This window comes from Rhinopithecus roxellana, chromosome 12, assembly GCF_007565055.1.
Source record: "Rhinopithecus roxellana isolate Shanxi Qingling chromosome 12, ASM756505v1, whole genome shotgun sequence".
Classification (NCBI taxonomy): Eukaryota; Metazoa; Chordata; class Mammalia; order Primates; family Cercopithecidae; genus Rhinopithecus; species Rhinopithecus roxellana.
The window spans coordinates 10234635-10250359 of record NC_044560.1 but is presented as its reverse complement, the minus strand read 5'-3'; the positions used below and the strand labels follow the sequence as shown (position 1 = coordinate 10250359).

General features: G+C 41.0%; 1 protein-coding gene and 1 pseudogene across 19 annotated transcripts in view; one reads left to right on the top strand and one right to left on the bottom strand.

The window, feature by feature from the left end:
- The window catches only part of EIF4G3 (eukaryotic translation initiation factor 4 gamma 3), a 375220-nt gene that overhangs the window by 28053 nt on the left and 331442 nt on the right, over window positions 1-15725 (top strand). The gene's annotated exons all lie outside the window — the stretch shown is intronic.
- LOC115900772 lies at window positions 2179-2523 on the bottom strand (annotated as a pseudogene).

The following is a 15725-nucleotide window of genomic DNA, read 5'->3' as shown; positions in this document are numbered from 1 at the left end:
AAAAATTGCATGAACCCGGAAGGCGGAGGTTGCAGTGAGCCGAGATTGCGCCACTGCACTCCAGCCTGGGCAACAGAGCTAGACAGAGATGGGGGTCCCCTTATGTTGCCCAGGCTATTCTCAAACTCTTGGGCTCAAGTAATCCTCCCGCCAGGATTACTTAAAAGTGTTAGGATTATAGGTGTGTGCCACTGTGCCTGGCCTACATATTTTATTTTAGTTTTTGAGATGGAGTTTCACTCTGTTGCCAAGGCTGGAGTGCAGTGGCGTGATCTTGGGTCACTGCAGCCTCCGCCTCCCAGGTTCAAGCGATTCTCCTGTCTCAGCCTCCCGAGTAGCTGGGATTACAGGCATCTGCCACCAAGCCTAGGGAAGTTTTGTATTTTTAGTAGAGATGGGGTGTTTCTGTGTTGGCCAGCCTGGTCTCGAACTCTTGACCTCAAGTAATCTGCCTGCCTCAGCCTCCCAAAGTTCTGGGATTACAGGTGTGAGCCACTGTGCCCCGCTGGCCTATATATTTAAAAAATATATTTCTGTTTTCAGTTTCAGCCTTTGTTTATGGTTAGTGAGTGGTTAGTAGCAGGTTTGTAGTAGATAGTTTATAAATGAGTAAAATTGAGGCATATTGTTTTAATACTCAAATAATGAGACAATAGTGAAAGTACCTGCTCATCAAAAGGTAGGACATCTTTTATCATAGTGCTAAAGAGATATATAGATGGAGAGATACATAGACGTATAGATACATAGCATATATCTGCATCTCCTTATTAATAGTTCAGCTAGAATTTGAAATGTTAGGTTAAATTGGCTGCCTTTGAATGAAAAAGGAACATCTATTTGTGTTCAGGGTGTAATGCTCAGATGAACCATTGGATATGAAACCAGAAAGCAGTTAGGAGGCATTTTTCAGTTTAGTCCTTCACTGGAAACCAAAACTTTGAAAAATATATTTGGAGGGGAGGCTACTTATGACAGAATTCTTAAAGATGAACTACTTTTGACTCAGAAGTGAAACTGAGTTGAAAATACTTAAAACCAGAACAATAGATAATTTCATAGAATGTTGCAGGTTGTTTTGCCTTTCTGGCTCTCACAAAAAAGGTTAGTGGTTGATATTGTATCTGCATATTTTCTATTCCTTTCTTTGTACTTCAGTTAATAGCATTTTGTGATTAAAAAAAATAATGCCCTTGACTTACTTTGTTTTTGTTGTTATTGAAAGCAGTTTTTCCTGTGTCTGAGCGTGTATAACATTAGTGGTCTATGTAGTTTGTTTATTGCAACTGGAGGCACATTCCTAGGCAAGAATGGTTTTTTAATGTTCAGTTATCCTATTTCCAGTAGGACATCTTCAGAAATGAGCAAATTCCGTTAAACCAATAACCCTGATTTTGGTGGATAAGCACTTATACTAATTCTGCTTTGAGAAAAGAGATTGTTCACTCTACTTTAGGAACTACTAGCTAAGTCTGGTGCTTCTTAACCCTTAACTAAGAAAAATGAGGCTTGCTGACAATAGGTAGTTTTTACTGGCCTGTGAAACCCAACAGCGTGTTCAGCAATGTAAACCACAGCAGCTGTCTTTTGCTGGCTTCACTGTTGTTTGAAGTATAATGAAACTGCTTCTTGGCCAGGCTCGGTGGCTTATGCCTATAATCCCAACACTTTGGGAGGCCAAGGCGGGAGGATCACCCGAAGTCAGGAGTTCGAGACCAGCCTGGCCAACATGGTGAAATCCAGTCTCTACTAAAAATAGAAAAATTAGTGGGGTGTGGTGGTGCATGCCTGTAATCCCAGCTACTCAGGAGGCTGAGGCAGGAGAATCACTTGAACCTGGGAGGCGGAGGTTGCCCTGAGCCGAAATTGTGCCATTCATTGCACTGCAGCCTGGGTTACAAGAGCGAGACTCCGTCTCAAAAAAAAAAAGAAGCTGCTTCTCACAAATGGCTATACCTGCTGACTCATCTTCTAGCCCATAAACAACCGTAGTATCCAGCATTATTGAATGCTGGGACTTGAGAATAAAGAGAACCAGAATCTTCTTTTTTTTTTTAATGTCATAAGTTTATTGACAAACATATCTAGTATGCCATGAGTTAGAATTTGATCCATTTCCAGAGGCTGTATCTCTTAAAATACTCTTCATATCTGTTAAATGGACGAACTGAAACATCCTTAGGATTTAAGCAGTTAGTGTCTTACTATAAGGAAGGGTGCAGCAAATGCAGATCCAAAGTACAAACACATCTTAACTAGTAACGCTCACTTGTTTTCCACTGAAAATGGCAAATACTTCCCAGGACCCTCCTCATAGTGGCTTCTACGGACCACAGAGGTTGTGAACCTCCGGATCCTGTGGCCCAACATAGCGCTGCTGGAAGCTCTGCGAAAGGCGCAGAGACAGAGGACGGATGAAATGGCGGCACTTCATCAAGACCTTGTTTTCACGACCTTGTTCCCCCGTGCTGGAGAACCAGAATCTTAGAATGTGAGAGTTAGAATGGATTATGGAAATCTTTAACTCACCTCCTTCTTAAATGGCCTCAGCTATTAAAAAGAAATGTTGCTGTGGTAGCTGTCATAGTAGATAGTTAAAAGAATGATAGTGCTATTCAGAATGCCATTAGAATCTTCTAGATGAGTGAAGATGTTTGTCTGTCTAGGAGTCTTTGAGATGTAGTGTCTTTTAGCTGCCCTTCAAAAATAACACATTCTGAAAGTGTCTGAAAGCTACTAGGGGCAGCACACATCCGGGCCTGCTATACACTTCAGGAGGACTGTGGGAAGAAGTAAAAATGAAGAGTGACCATTGTCCCTGAACATTTTCTTTTTTTTTTTTTGAGACGGAGTCTCGCTCTGTTGCCCAGGCTGGAGTGCAGTGGCGCAATCTCGGCTCACTGCAAGCTCCATCTCCCGGGTTCCCGCCATTCTCCTGCCTCAGCCTCCCGAGTAGCTGGGACTACAGGCGCCCGCCACCACGCCCGGCTAGTTTTTTTTGTATTTTTAGTAGAGACGGGGTTTCACCGTGTTAGCCAGGATGGTCTCGATCTCCTGACCTCGTGATCCGCCCGTCTCGGCCTCCCAAAGTGCTGGGATTACAGGCTTGAGCCACCGCGCCCGGCCGTCCCTGAACATTTTCTAATCTAATTAGAAAATAGATTTGAGAAAGGAGGGAACTTTGGAGCATTTAGGAATCAATTTGTGATTATTTAAAAATTATTTTGGAGACAGCACATTCCTTTGTTTCCCAGGCTGGAGTGCAGTGGCTATTCACAGGTACAGTCATAGCTCACTGCAGCCTCAAACTCCTGGCCTCAAGCCATCCTTCTGCCTTGGCATCTTGAGTTGCTAGGATGACAGAGTGTGTACATCGTGCTTGGCTTGAATGGATCTTTTACCTATGTATGATTTTGTAACATCATGCATTGGTTATTTGGAAGATTATATGATTATGCATCAGTTATTTTGAAGATAATTGTTCATTAAGTTATGTAAATTTTCCAAATGTTGATATATTTTCTATATGGCATAAAATCATGTTATTAATAGCTAATATCACTGTGATCTCATAAGGAAAATATTTTGGGAAGCTCTCTGGGTCATGGTAGTAGATACCAGCTTACTGTGACTTGTAACGGCTGGAAAGGTAATTGAAGTTGCATTAGGAAACAGTCTGGGAGTTGAAGGGAAATGGATTTTACTTTTATAAAAAAGTTTCATGTTGAAGGCCCTGTAGGGGGCATTTTATTTTTCTGGTTGCTTTTTTTTTAGTGTTAGCAGGTTTGATTCCATCTAAGGAGTACGTAACCAAAAATAGTTGGCCTTTTCAAATCTGTGAACCCAAAGATTTAAAAAAAAATTTATTTGCTTTTATTTTACTTTTTTATAGAGACAGGGTCTCGCTCTGTTTCCTAGGCCGGAGTACAGTGGCATCATCTTGGCTCATTGCAGCACCGACTTTCCAGGCTCAAACTATCCTTCTGCCTCAGCCTCCAGAGTAGTTGGGACTATAGGCATGTGCCACCATGCTCAGCTAACTCTTGAATTTTTTTGTAGAGATGGGATTTCACCATGTAGCTCAGGCTGTTCTCAGAATCCTAAGTTCAAGCAATTCACCTGCCTTGGCCTCCCAAAGTCTTGGGATTATAGGCTTGAGCCACCGTGCCTGGCCCGAAGAAATTTCTGTGATAGAATGTATAGTGTACTTCTGAGCTTGCCTGCTTTTTTTAGGTGCTTGGTTCTCTGTCAGTTATAGATCTGGGAGTCTTTAGAATTTCTTCTGCGCCTTTTAATCCCTCCATTCTCCAATCTGAAGCTAGACCTCAGAATTGTCTGATTAGAGTCCTGGATCAGTCTTACCTCATGGAATTGGTTTCAGTTTTTCCCTAGGGTTAGTTACTGTCTTCTTTTGTTTGAATTTAAGTCTGTTTTACTAAACTAGTATCTAGAGTGAGACAGGGGCTAGGATGAATCTCTTTCCAAGTGGAGTGGGTGATACAGTTTGATCTAGGAGTTTGTTTCTTGTGGCCCTAGGTAATGTAACAGAAACTGGACTGTTGCATTATATTTTGTTAGTATTCTAAGAGATTTTTTTAACATGCATTCAAGGGTTACCTTGAAATTAGCCCTGTTTTTTTTTTTTATTTAATACAATTTGCTTTTATAGAATTATACTTTGAAAGTTGGTATTCAAATAAAGTCCTGATCTCATGTCATCTTTCAGGATAGTAAACCTTTTGAAACATGCTAAAGGCCTAGTAATATGACGTTGGGCAAATTACAGGCTATATAGGCATTGAAATACTATATAACCATTAAAAATGTTGCAGAAACATTTACTGATATAAAAAAGTGCACATTTTCTCTGTGGAAGTTAGTTAAAATAGCAGTATAGTCAAATTTTATTTAAATACATTAGGAAAAGGTGCTTGATTATATAGCAGTGTTCATGTAGTTACTGGTTGCTGGTGAGATTAGGTCATTTGATTTCTTTCTGCAATAAGTAATATTTTGTTTAACCATGTTATTGATTGATTGATTGATTGATTGACGGAGTCTCACTGTGTTGCCCAGGCTGGAGTGCAGTGGTATGATTCTGGCTCACTGCAACCTCCGCCTCCCGAGTTCAAACAATTCTCATGCCTCAGCCTCCCAAGTATCTGGGATTACAGGCACGTGCCACCATGCCCAGCTAATTTTGTATTTTTAGTAGAGATGGGGTTTCACCATGTTAGCCAGGCTGATCTCGAACTCCCGACCTCAGGTGATCCACCCACCTCGACCTCCCAAAGTGCTGGGATTACAGGTCTGAGCCACTGCACCCGGCCAATTATAAAAAATTAGCAAATTAAAGCTACTTCTATTTTGGAAAATGAAAACAAGTTAAAATTTGACTCCCCGTGAACTCTTCATTCAGCAAAGATTAAATTACATTATTTTAAGACAGTGAAGAGGAATTTAAAATGCATTTAGATTTTCAACAGAAATCAAGGGAGTTTTTGTTGTTGTTGTTAACTATTAGTTGAGTAGAAGCTAAACTCGTTAAGCATTGTGTTCTCCATTCTGATTAATGTTGGTTTTACTATAGAATCAGTATAGTGCCGATCTCACATTGTGTTGAATTAGGTTTCCTCAAATTTTTCATGATGCTATGAAAAACGGTTAAAAGTGCTTGAGTATAGGCATCTTTTTTTTTTTTAAACCTTATTTTAAATGACATGGCATATTATTGCAACATTTTTTGTGATGCCTGCTTCATTGTTATTTTTGTTAAAGAGTTTCCATTTTAAAAGTCCTTTGCCATCTTGTCCTTGCTGTCCTGGCTTTCATCTGGGACTGCAGCAGGGCTGAGCCAAAAATGGCTGCTGCTGCAGCAGGGGCGGGCATAGTATAGGACTTGGCTTCTGTGGTTTCTGTGAAGATGCAGGAAGAGAAGCTTGGGGAGAATGCCCTGACTCGGGATTCTCTTAATGGTTGTGGCCACAAGAATTGGGCTTTTCTTATGGAAGAATTTCCATACTGTAGATTCTGCTGTTTGGAGGGAATGACACTGAGTATTGGGATTTACAGCATTAGTGGGGGACCCACCCATTCTCTGCAGTAGAAGAAATCTTAGCTGATGCTGTCATTCACTGCGCAGGATTGGCTGTTTTCAGAAAGCAGCAAGGCTTACCTGTCTGTGTCAGTTGATGACAGATACATGTCCAGAATGATGGTGATTTCTAGCTTAGTGGGTGAATATACTTAAATGCAAATTATCTCTCAGGGATGGAGTGGGTGGCATATAGTAGAGGATTAAAAAGGTCTTCCCTTTCGTGCAGCTCGTGTGAGGAATACTGTTCCATATAAAAAATCTGCTTGGTATGTTAAGGTGAGAGATGGGGAGTGGTTTGAGCAGAGAATTAAAGTTGCTGTATGTGCTCTTTGGGCCACTCTCCAAGAGGAAATACACTGCCATTTGGATGGGGTGAGTTTGTGCCTGAGTTCCTGTCCTTTTTGCCTGTGACTGGAGATAGGCATGATGTAAAAACACCAGGATCTGCTGCTTAGCAACCAGTAAAATACCGTATATCTGTAACACAGTACTTCATTCATTTCTCTTTCAGTGTGATGAAGAGAAAAGGCTTTTTTGCTTAAGAAACAGAAAAACCCCCGTTCTCTAGGAAAGCCATATGTAATCATTGTGGAAAATACAGGAAAAGAAAAAAAGAACAACAGTTTACTCATAACTCGAACTCATTGATGTATTTTGATAAATTTTGTTGAGGGAATTTTTTGTTTATATATTATACATGTTTTGTACACATTTATGTACATATGGGTTGGCATATATGTGTTTATATGTATACACACATTTGCATAGCTGCAAATCATACTGTAAATGTAACTTTGTATTATTTTTCCTATTTTAACATATTGATATATTAACACTTGTTTCTTTCTTTTTTTTAGAGATAGAGTCTCTGTCGCTCAGGCTGGAGTACAGTGGCATGATCATAGCTCACTGTAACCTCCAGCTCCTGGGCTCAAGCTATCTTCCTACCTCAGCTTACCCAGTCGCTGGGATTGCAGGCATGAGCCACCCTAACTGGCCAGTATAGTCACATTTCAGTAAACATTTTGAAGGCATCTTTAATGGCTTTATAATATTAGATACATGACCGTGCCACAATTTACTGAAAACACATTCCTTATTGGTGGATTTTTATTTTTTTTTTCTTTTTTTGACATGAGGATCTTGCTATGTTTCCTAGGCTGACTTTGAACTCCTGACTATCCTCCCACCTCAGCCTCTTGAGTTGCGGGGATTACAGACATGCACCATTTACTCGATTTTTAAGTTAACAGTTTGCTATTGAAAGGAGTGCTGAGACCAGGCAGGGTGGCTCATGCCTGTAATAACCAACAGTTTGGGAGGCCAAGGTAGGCAGATTGCTTTAGGCCTGGGAGTTCAAGACCAACCTGGGCAACATAGCAAGACCTTGTATCTATGAAATTAGAAAAGAATTAGTGAGGCCTAATGCAGTGTGCCTGTAGCCGTGGCTACTTGGGATGTGAGCTGGGAGGATTGCTTGAGCTCAGGAGTTTGAGGCTGCAGTGAGTTATGATTGTGCTATTGCACACTCCAGCTTGGGTGACAGAGTGAGACTCTTCTCTTTTTTTTTCTTTTTTTTTTTTGTGAGGCGGAGTCTCGCTCTGTCGACCGGACTGGAGTGCAGTGGCCGGATCTCAGCTCGCTGCAAGCTCCGCCTCCCGGGTTTACGCCATTCTCCTGCCTCAGCCTCCTGAGTAGCTGGGACTACAGGCGCCCGCCACCTCGTCCGGCTAGTTTTTGTATTTTTAGTCTTAGAGATGGGGTTTCACCGTGTTAGCCAGGATGGTCTCGATCTCCTGACCTCGTGATCCGCCCGCCTCGGCCTCCCAAAGTGCTGGGATTACAGGCTTGAGCCACCGCGCCCGGCCAGACTCTTCTCTTAAAAAGAAAAGAAAAAAAGCATTACTGGAAACCATCTTTGTGCATAATGATTTTCAGTATTTTAGATATTTCCTTAGTAAAAGTAAAAATTACTGAGTCAACAGGTGTGAACACTAGGAAAATTGATGTATATTACCAGATACGAATTTTCACTTTACTTGCAGTGTACCCTAGTGCTTGTTACATTTTTAAAATTGTTTTTATTGATACATAATACATGTACATATTTTCAGGTTCTGCTCTTTTTATCAGCATTAAATATTGCAGTCTTTCAGTTTTTGTTAATTTGTTAGGTGAAAATGATAGACGATTTTAGTTTGCATTTCTTTCATTACCTGTAAGGTTTATTTTTTCTCCCTTGTTTACTAGGCTTATATATATTTTTTGAGACGGAGTCTCACTTTTTCGCCCAGGTTGGAGTGCAGTGGCTGGATGTCCGCTCACTGCAAGCTCTGCCTCCTGGGTTCACGCCATTCTCCTGCCTCAGCCTCCTGAGTAGCTGGGACTACAGGCTCCTACACCATGCCAGACTAATTTTGTTTTTGTGTTTTTAGTAGAGACGGGGTTTCACTGTGTTAGCCAGGATGGTCTCGATCTCCTGACCTCGTGATCCGCCCGCCTCAGCGTCCCAAAGTGCCGGGATTACAGGCGTGAGCGACCACACCAGCCATTTATTTCCTGTTTTGGAAATTATTTGTTCATATCCTAGGCTCATGTATTTTTTGAGATTTTGGTTTAGGTTCAACACTTAGCAAAGGCTGGGCGCGGTGACTCACGTCTGTAATCCCAGCACTTTGGGAGGCCTAGGAGGGTGGATCACAAGGTCAGGAGTTCGAGACCAGCCTGGCCAACATTAGTGAAACCCCGTCTCTACTAAAAATACAAAAAATTAATCATGTGTGGTGGCAGGCACCTGTAATCCCAGCTACTCAGGAGGCTGAGGCAGGAGAATTGCTTGAACCCAGGAGGCGGAGGTTGCCGTGAGCTGAGATTGCGCCATTGCACTCCAGCCTGGGCGACAGTGTGAGACTCTGTCTCAGAAAAAAAAAAAAAAAAACTTAGCAAAATAATGCATGTGTTTTATAAATAATACAAATTATATAGATTTATTTATTTATTTATTTATTGAGACAGAGTCTTGCTCTGTTGCCAGACTGGAGTGTAGTGGCATGATCTCAGCTCACTACAGCCTCCGCCTCCCGGGTTCAAGAGATTCTCCTGCCTCAGCCTCCTGAATAACTGGGATTACAGGTGCCTGCCACCATGTCTGGCTAATTTTTTGTATTTTTAGTAGAGATGGTGTTTCACTATGTTGGCCAGGCTGGTCTCGAACTCCTGACTTCGTGATCCACCCGCCTTGGCCTCCCAAAGTGCTGGGGGATTACAGGTGTGAGCCACTGCACCTGGCCAATTATATAGATATATACCTTCATATGATGTATTTTAAAATGGGAAAAACTCTTTTCACTTATACTTTCATGATTAAAGGTTATCACAGTTGACAGTTTGGTGTCTGTTCTTACCTTTTTGTATGCATTTACATATAAGGAGAAGAAGAAGGAGAGAGAGAAAAGCAGAGGTTTTAGAGGATGGACTGGAGCTGGGCTTTGGTTTGTGTCCTGACTGCTGGAAATGTGAAGTATCGCCTTGGTGGACTTGGAGTCCCAGCTCTCTTGATTTAGTGCTGTATGTCTTAGGAAAGCGATTTAACCTGTTTGTGCGCCAGCATCCTTATATTTATATTTATAGAGAGTGGTAGTTACAGACTCTGGTGTCTTGAGTTCTGTGGATTAAATGAGTTAATACATTTAGAATGCTTAAAATAGTACCTGACAACCAGTGTTATATAGTAAAATAGGTATAGTAGTTGCTGTTAATATTATTATTGTATTACATTACTGAGTAACAAGAATATAAGTAGGATTATACTGCCCATGCTTAGTGTCTCCTTATTTGTGTATCATATAAATCTTTGCCGTGTCAATACATACAGACCATTGTGTAGTCTAGTTGTACTATTATTTTTTTTCCTATTTGTGGATATTAATGTAGTTTTTAATGGATATTTTGGTATTAAAGTTGTAGTGCATATCCTTGTACATATATATCTTTGTGTATATGAAGTTTAGTAGAATGGAGTCCTATAAATAGAACTGTATAGTATGTAAATAAAAGAGCAACAACTTGACAGTCACTTTTTCAATAAGAAATTTTCTTTCTGCTGCTTTTTTTGGGGGGTAGCAGTTGTACCTTATTTTATGACTTTAAACAATTTTTTTGAGATAGGGTCTTGCTCTGTTGCCCAGGCTGGAGTGCAGTGGCATGATCATGGCTCACTGCAGCCTTGACCTCCCTGGCCAAAGTGATCCTCCCACCTCAGCCCTCCAGATAATTAGGACCGTAGGTGTGCGCAGCCATGCTCAGCTAATTTTGTTTATCTTTTGTAGAAATGAGGTCTCACAATGTTGAGCAGGCTGGTCTTGGACCCCTGGGTTCAAGCAGTCTTCCCTCCTTGGCCTCCCATGTTTTATGACTATTAATCATGAGTCTTTTCAAATATACTAATTTGAAATCTAATAAACCTTTTCCTATACTGTGCACCATCTCTCTCCTCTGGGAGATCTCTTTGTTCTTTACTTTGTTAATGTATGGTAATTAGTAGTTTCTATTCATAGTTATGAATGAAGGATGAGGTCTTCCAATAATTTTTGTTTGGTTGTCTGTAGGGAATTCAAATAATTTTTTAAAATGAATATATTATTTAAAAAAGTGGAAATACCTATGTTAATTCATGGTACGTTTGTATTATGGTCAGTTTTTTATGTCTGCATACTATTTATGTTTTGTGGAGTGGAGTTTCTTATACAGAATATTTTCCAAATATATTTTAGTTGTGATTTTGGACCTATATAATCTCTTCAAAAAAATAGATACTGTGAAGTGGAAATCCTGAAATTTCTTTCTTTCTTTCTTTTTTTTTTTTTTGAGATGCATTCTCACTTTTGCCCAGGCTGGAGTGCAGTGGCATGATCTCTGCTCACTGCAACCTCTGCCTCCTGGGCTCAAGCGATTCTCCTGCCCCAGCCTCCAGAGTAGCTGGATTACAGGCACCCGCCACCACACCTGGCTAATTTTTGTATTTTTAATAGAAATGGGTTTTTGCCATGTTGGCCAGGCTGGTCTAGAACTCCTGACCTCGGGTGATCTGCCTGAGACTGATCTGCCTCAGCCTCCCAAAGCGCTGGGGTTATAAGCGGGAGCCACTGCACCCTACCCAAATCCTGAAATTTCTGAAATAACTGTATCTTTAGGTAACTTACTAGCTTTTGAAGAGTTTAGGTTTGCCTTTTATTACAATTATTGCATTGATAGTAGTAGTATTTTATAGACTTTCTTGTGTGAAATGAAAAGCTCCTTGTGACTATTAATTTTTCTTATTCCAGTTATTGAATTACTGTTGTCACCATCTAATATGTAATTTTATTTATTTATTTTTGAGATGGAGTTTTGCTCTTGTTGCTCAGGCTGGAGTGCAATGGCATGATCTTGGTTTGCTGCAACCTCTGCCTCCCAGGTTCAAGTGATCCTCCTGCCTCAGCTTCCCTAGTAGCTGGGATTGCAGGTGCCCACCACCATGCCTGGCTAATTTTTTTTTGTAATTTTAGTAGAGACTGGCCATGTTGCCAGGCTGGTCTCGAACTCCTGACCTCAGGTTATCCACCTGCTTTGGCCTCCCAAAGTGCTGGGATTGCAGGTGTGAGCCACCGTGCCCGGCCAATTTTAATATTTTTTAAATATCAAATTGCCTTTCTGATTTGCATATTATTAGTTATTGAAATTAACTGCTAATAACCATATGTTTGCCCTTCATTTACTGTACTTTATAAAAGTTCTTGAGACAGGGTCTTGCTCTATTGCCCAGGCAGGAATTCAGTGGTGCAGCCATGGCTCACCTCAGCTTCAACCTCCTGGGTTCAAGAGATTTTCCTGCCTCAGCCTCCTGATTAGCTAGGACTACAGGTGCACACCATTGTGCCTGGCTCATTAAAAAAATTTTTTTGTAGAGACTGGGTCTCACTATGTTGCTCAGACTGGTCTGCGATTCCTAGGCTCAAGTAATCCTCCAAACTCTACTCCTGAATTTTTTTTAGTTTTGGAGACAGGGTCTCACTGTGTTGCCCAGGCTGGAGTGCAGTGGCACTATCTTGGCTCACTACAGCCTCGAACTCCTGGGCTCAGTTGATCCACCTGCCTCAGCTTTCTGTGTAGCTAGAACTGCAGTCCTGTGCCCACCACAATCAGCTAATTTAAAAAAAAATTAAAAATATTTTTTGTAGCAATGAGGTCTTGCTGTGTTGCCCAGACTGGTCTCAAACATTTGGCCTCAAGTGATCCTCCTGTGGTGGCCTCCCAAAGCACTGGGATTGCAGATAGGAGCCACCCCACGCAGCCCATTTACTGTAATTTTTAGCCTGTGCGAATTTTGTGATATTGGCTAGATTTTGTCGTAGAGATTTGTATGTTACCAAATTTTATTCCTAATATACTGGATAACTAAATGGTTTTGGTGAGACTTTACCATTCACACTTGAATATTTATGTTTTCCTTAAGGGAAATCACAATGTATATAAGTTTTTAATTTTGTTTCAAGTGAATTCCATTTGATAAAACACTTAGCATAGCTGGGTGTGGTGGCTCAAACCTGTCATCCCACTGAGTCAGGGGGCAGTGTGGAAGTATCCTTTGAGGCTACGTGTTTGAGACCAGCCTGGGAAACACAGTGAGACCCTGACACTTAAAAAAAAAAAAAAAAAAAAAGGCATCAAATAAACTGGACACTTTAAGAGATATATTCGTCAGGATCATTGGATTTAGAAGATAGAGCAAAACTTGAGAGTTAAACCCTAGGGTTTTTTTTTTTTTTAAGCTCTGGTTCTACTTGAAGTAGTCATGTGATCTTTGGCACTTCTCTTAATGTAACATCTTGGAACTTGGTTTCCTCGTCTATATGAGAGAGTTGATGATACCTTACAAGTTGTTCTGAGGATTACGTGAGCCCTCTATGCAAAATACCAAATACATTGATAGAGATATGGTTGGTACTCAAGAAATAATGGCATAATTTTTTTTTTCTTGCTATGTAGGCTGGTCTCTTAACTCCTGGGCTCTAGCAGTCCTCCCACCTTGGCTTCCCAAAGTGCTAGAATTACAGGCATGAGCCACCATGCCTGGCCAGGAAACAATGCTATTATTATTCTAGCCAGCATAGAACAAAACTCATTTCCTGGAGAATTAGACTATTTAACAAGGCACATGCTTATCAGTACGTGCTTTACCTCTTCTAGTGTTCTGCTGTGTTGATATTAGTGACCAAGATCTGCATAGTTTGAAAACCCTCTATTTCAAGGATTAGAAGGTAGAAATCTTATGAGAAAGAAATCTGGCCTGGTAAAATGCGTCTTCATGGGCTTTTTGAAAGATGGGACTCATTCTTTTCTTTGTCTTTTAATGGTTTATTTATTATAATCTATTAAAATTTACTTTATGACCTGAGACAAAGCCATTTTACTATTTAGGTGCAGTTTAACATTGTTAAACCTGTCTACTACTCAGAGTGTACCAAGGTGCTTTTATTTCTCAAGAGTTCTGTTGTATTTCATCTGTAAAAATGATTGAAGCAGGGTCAGGAACCAGTGGCTCATGCCTGTAAGTCTAGCACTTTGGGAGGCCAAGGTGGGAGGATTGCTTGAGACCAGCCTAGGCAACATAGCGAGACCCCATCTCTGCCAAAAAAAAAAAAAAAAAAAAAAAAAAAAAGATGGGTGTGGTAGTGTCCTCCTGTAGTGTTTATAGTCCTAGCTACTCTGGAAGCTGAGGTGGGAGGTTCCCTCAAGGGGATCCCTCAAGATTGAGACTAGAGTGAGTTATGATTGTGCCAGCACACTTTAGCCTGCACAGCAGTGAGACTTTGTCTCCAAAATAAATAAATAAATAGATTGAAGCAGATAACTGTTATTGTTATGGGAGAGATGTTATCTCCCAAAGATTACCCATAGATACTTGGAATTAATTTTTGGAGCTCTATTTGGACTATCAGAACTCTCTTAAAACATGAAATTGCTTGCAGCAAAAAAATGGAAGCCAGGGGGGAAAAACATGAAATTGCTTCATTTTGTTATTTGCTTTCTTAAAAATATTTTGGATCTGGCATAGTGTCTCATGCATATGAACCTTGAGGCCAGGAGTTCGAAACGGGCCAGGGCAACTTAGGGAGACCTCATTTCTTTTGTAAATAAATTTTTCCTTTTTTTGGAGACAGTCATGCTCTGTCACCCATCCTGGAGTGCGGTGGCATGATCTTGGCTCATGGCAGCCTCCGCCTCCTGGGTTCAAGTGATTCTGGTGCCTCAACCTCCTGAGTGGCTGGGACTACAGGCACGTACCACCACACCCAGCTAATTTAAAAAATATTTTTAGTAGAGATGGGGTTTTGCCATGTTGGCCAGCCTGGTCCTGAACTCCTGGCCTCAAGTGATTTGCCCGCCTCAGCCTCCCAAAGTGTATAAATAAAAAATGTTCAAAAATATTTTGTATGTTTAATAATTGTTTGTTATAATGAAATTTATTTTGTGCTAAAGAAGAAATACATGTATCTTACTGTACATTATAGACGTACATTAGTAAATGGAATTCCCTGTAGTTTCACACCTCCTTGGTTAACTGTTTGAAGTCTTTCTCCAGACTTTCTATGCCTATTACAATATTTTAAATTATAACTAAAAAATGTTGTATACCGTTTTATAGTATTCTTTCTTAGTTATACTGTTTTATAGTTTTCTTTTTCTTTCTCTTTTCTTTCTTTCTCTTTCTCTCTCTCTCTTTCTCCTTCTTCCTTTGCTTTTCTCTCTTTCTCTTTCTCCCCTCCCTGCCTCTCCCCTCCCCTCCCCTTTCCTCCCCTCCCCTTCCCTCCTTTATTTTTTTCATTTCTTTCTTGACGGATTCTTAATCTGTCGCCCAGGCTTGAGTGCAGTGGTGGGAAATTGACTCACTGCAATCTCCGCCTCCTGGGTTCAAGTTATTCTCCTGCCTCAACCTGCCTCAACCTCCCTAGTAGCTGGGATTACAGGCGCCTGCTACCACACCTGGCTAATTTTTGTATTTTTAGTAGAGACAGGGTTTCATCATGTTGGTCAGGCTGGTCTCGAACTCCTAACCTCAAGTGATCTGCCTGTCTCGGTCTCCCATAGTACTGGGATTACAGGCATGAGCCACCACACCCAGCCTACTTTTTCTTTTTAATGTAATTTCTATAGTAACAGTTTTTTTTTTTTTTTTTTTTTTTGAGGCGGAGTCTCGCTCTGTCGCCCGGACTGGAGTGCAGTGGCCCGATCTCAGCTCACTGCAAGCTCCGCCTCCCGGGTTTACGCCATTCTCCTGCCTCAGCCTCCCGAGTAGCTGGGACTACAGGCGCCCGCCACATCGCCCAGCTAGTTTTTGTATGTTTAGTAGAGACGGGGTTTCACTGCGTTAGCCAGGATGATCTCGATCTCCTGACCTCGTGATCCGCCCGTCTCGGCCTCCCAAAGTGCTGGGATTACAGGCTTGAGCCACCGCGCCCGGCCTATAGTAACAGTTTTATGTTTCAGTAATAGATATCTATTTCCATTTTTTGGAAATGACTAGAATTATGGATGCTGCTTAATTTATTTTTATTCAATTCTTTCTAATCTACTTGGGTTATTTCTG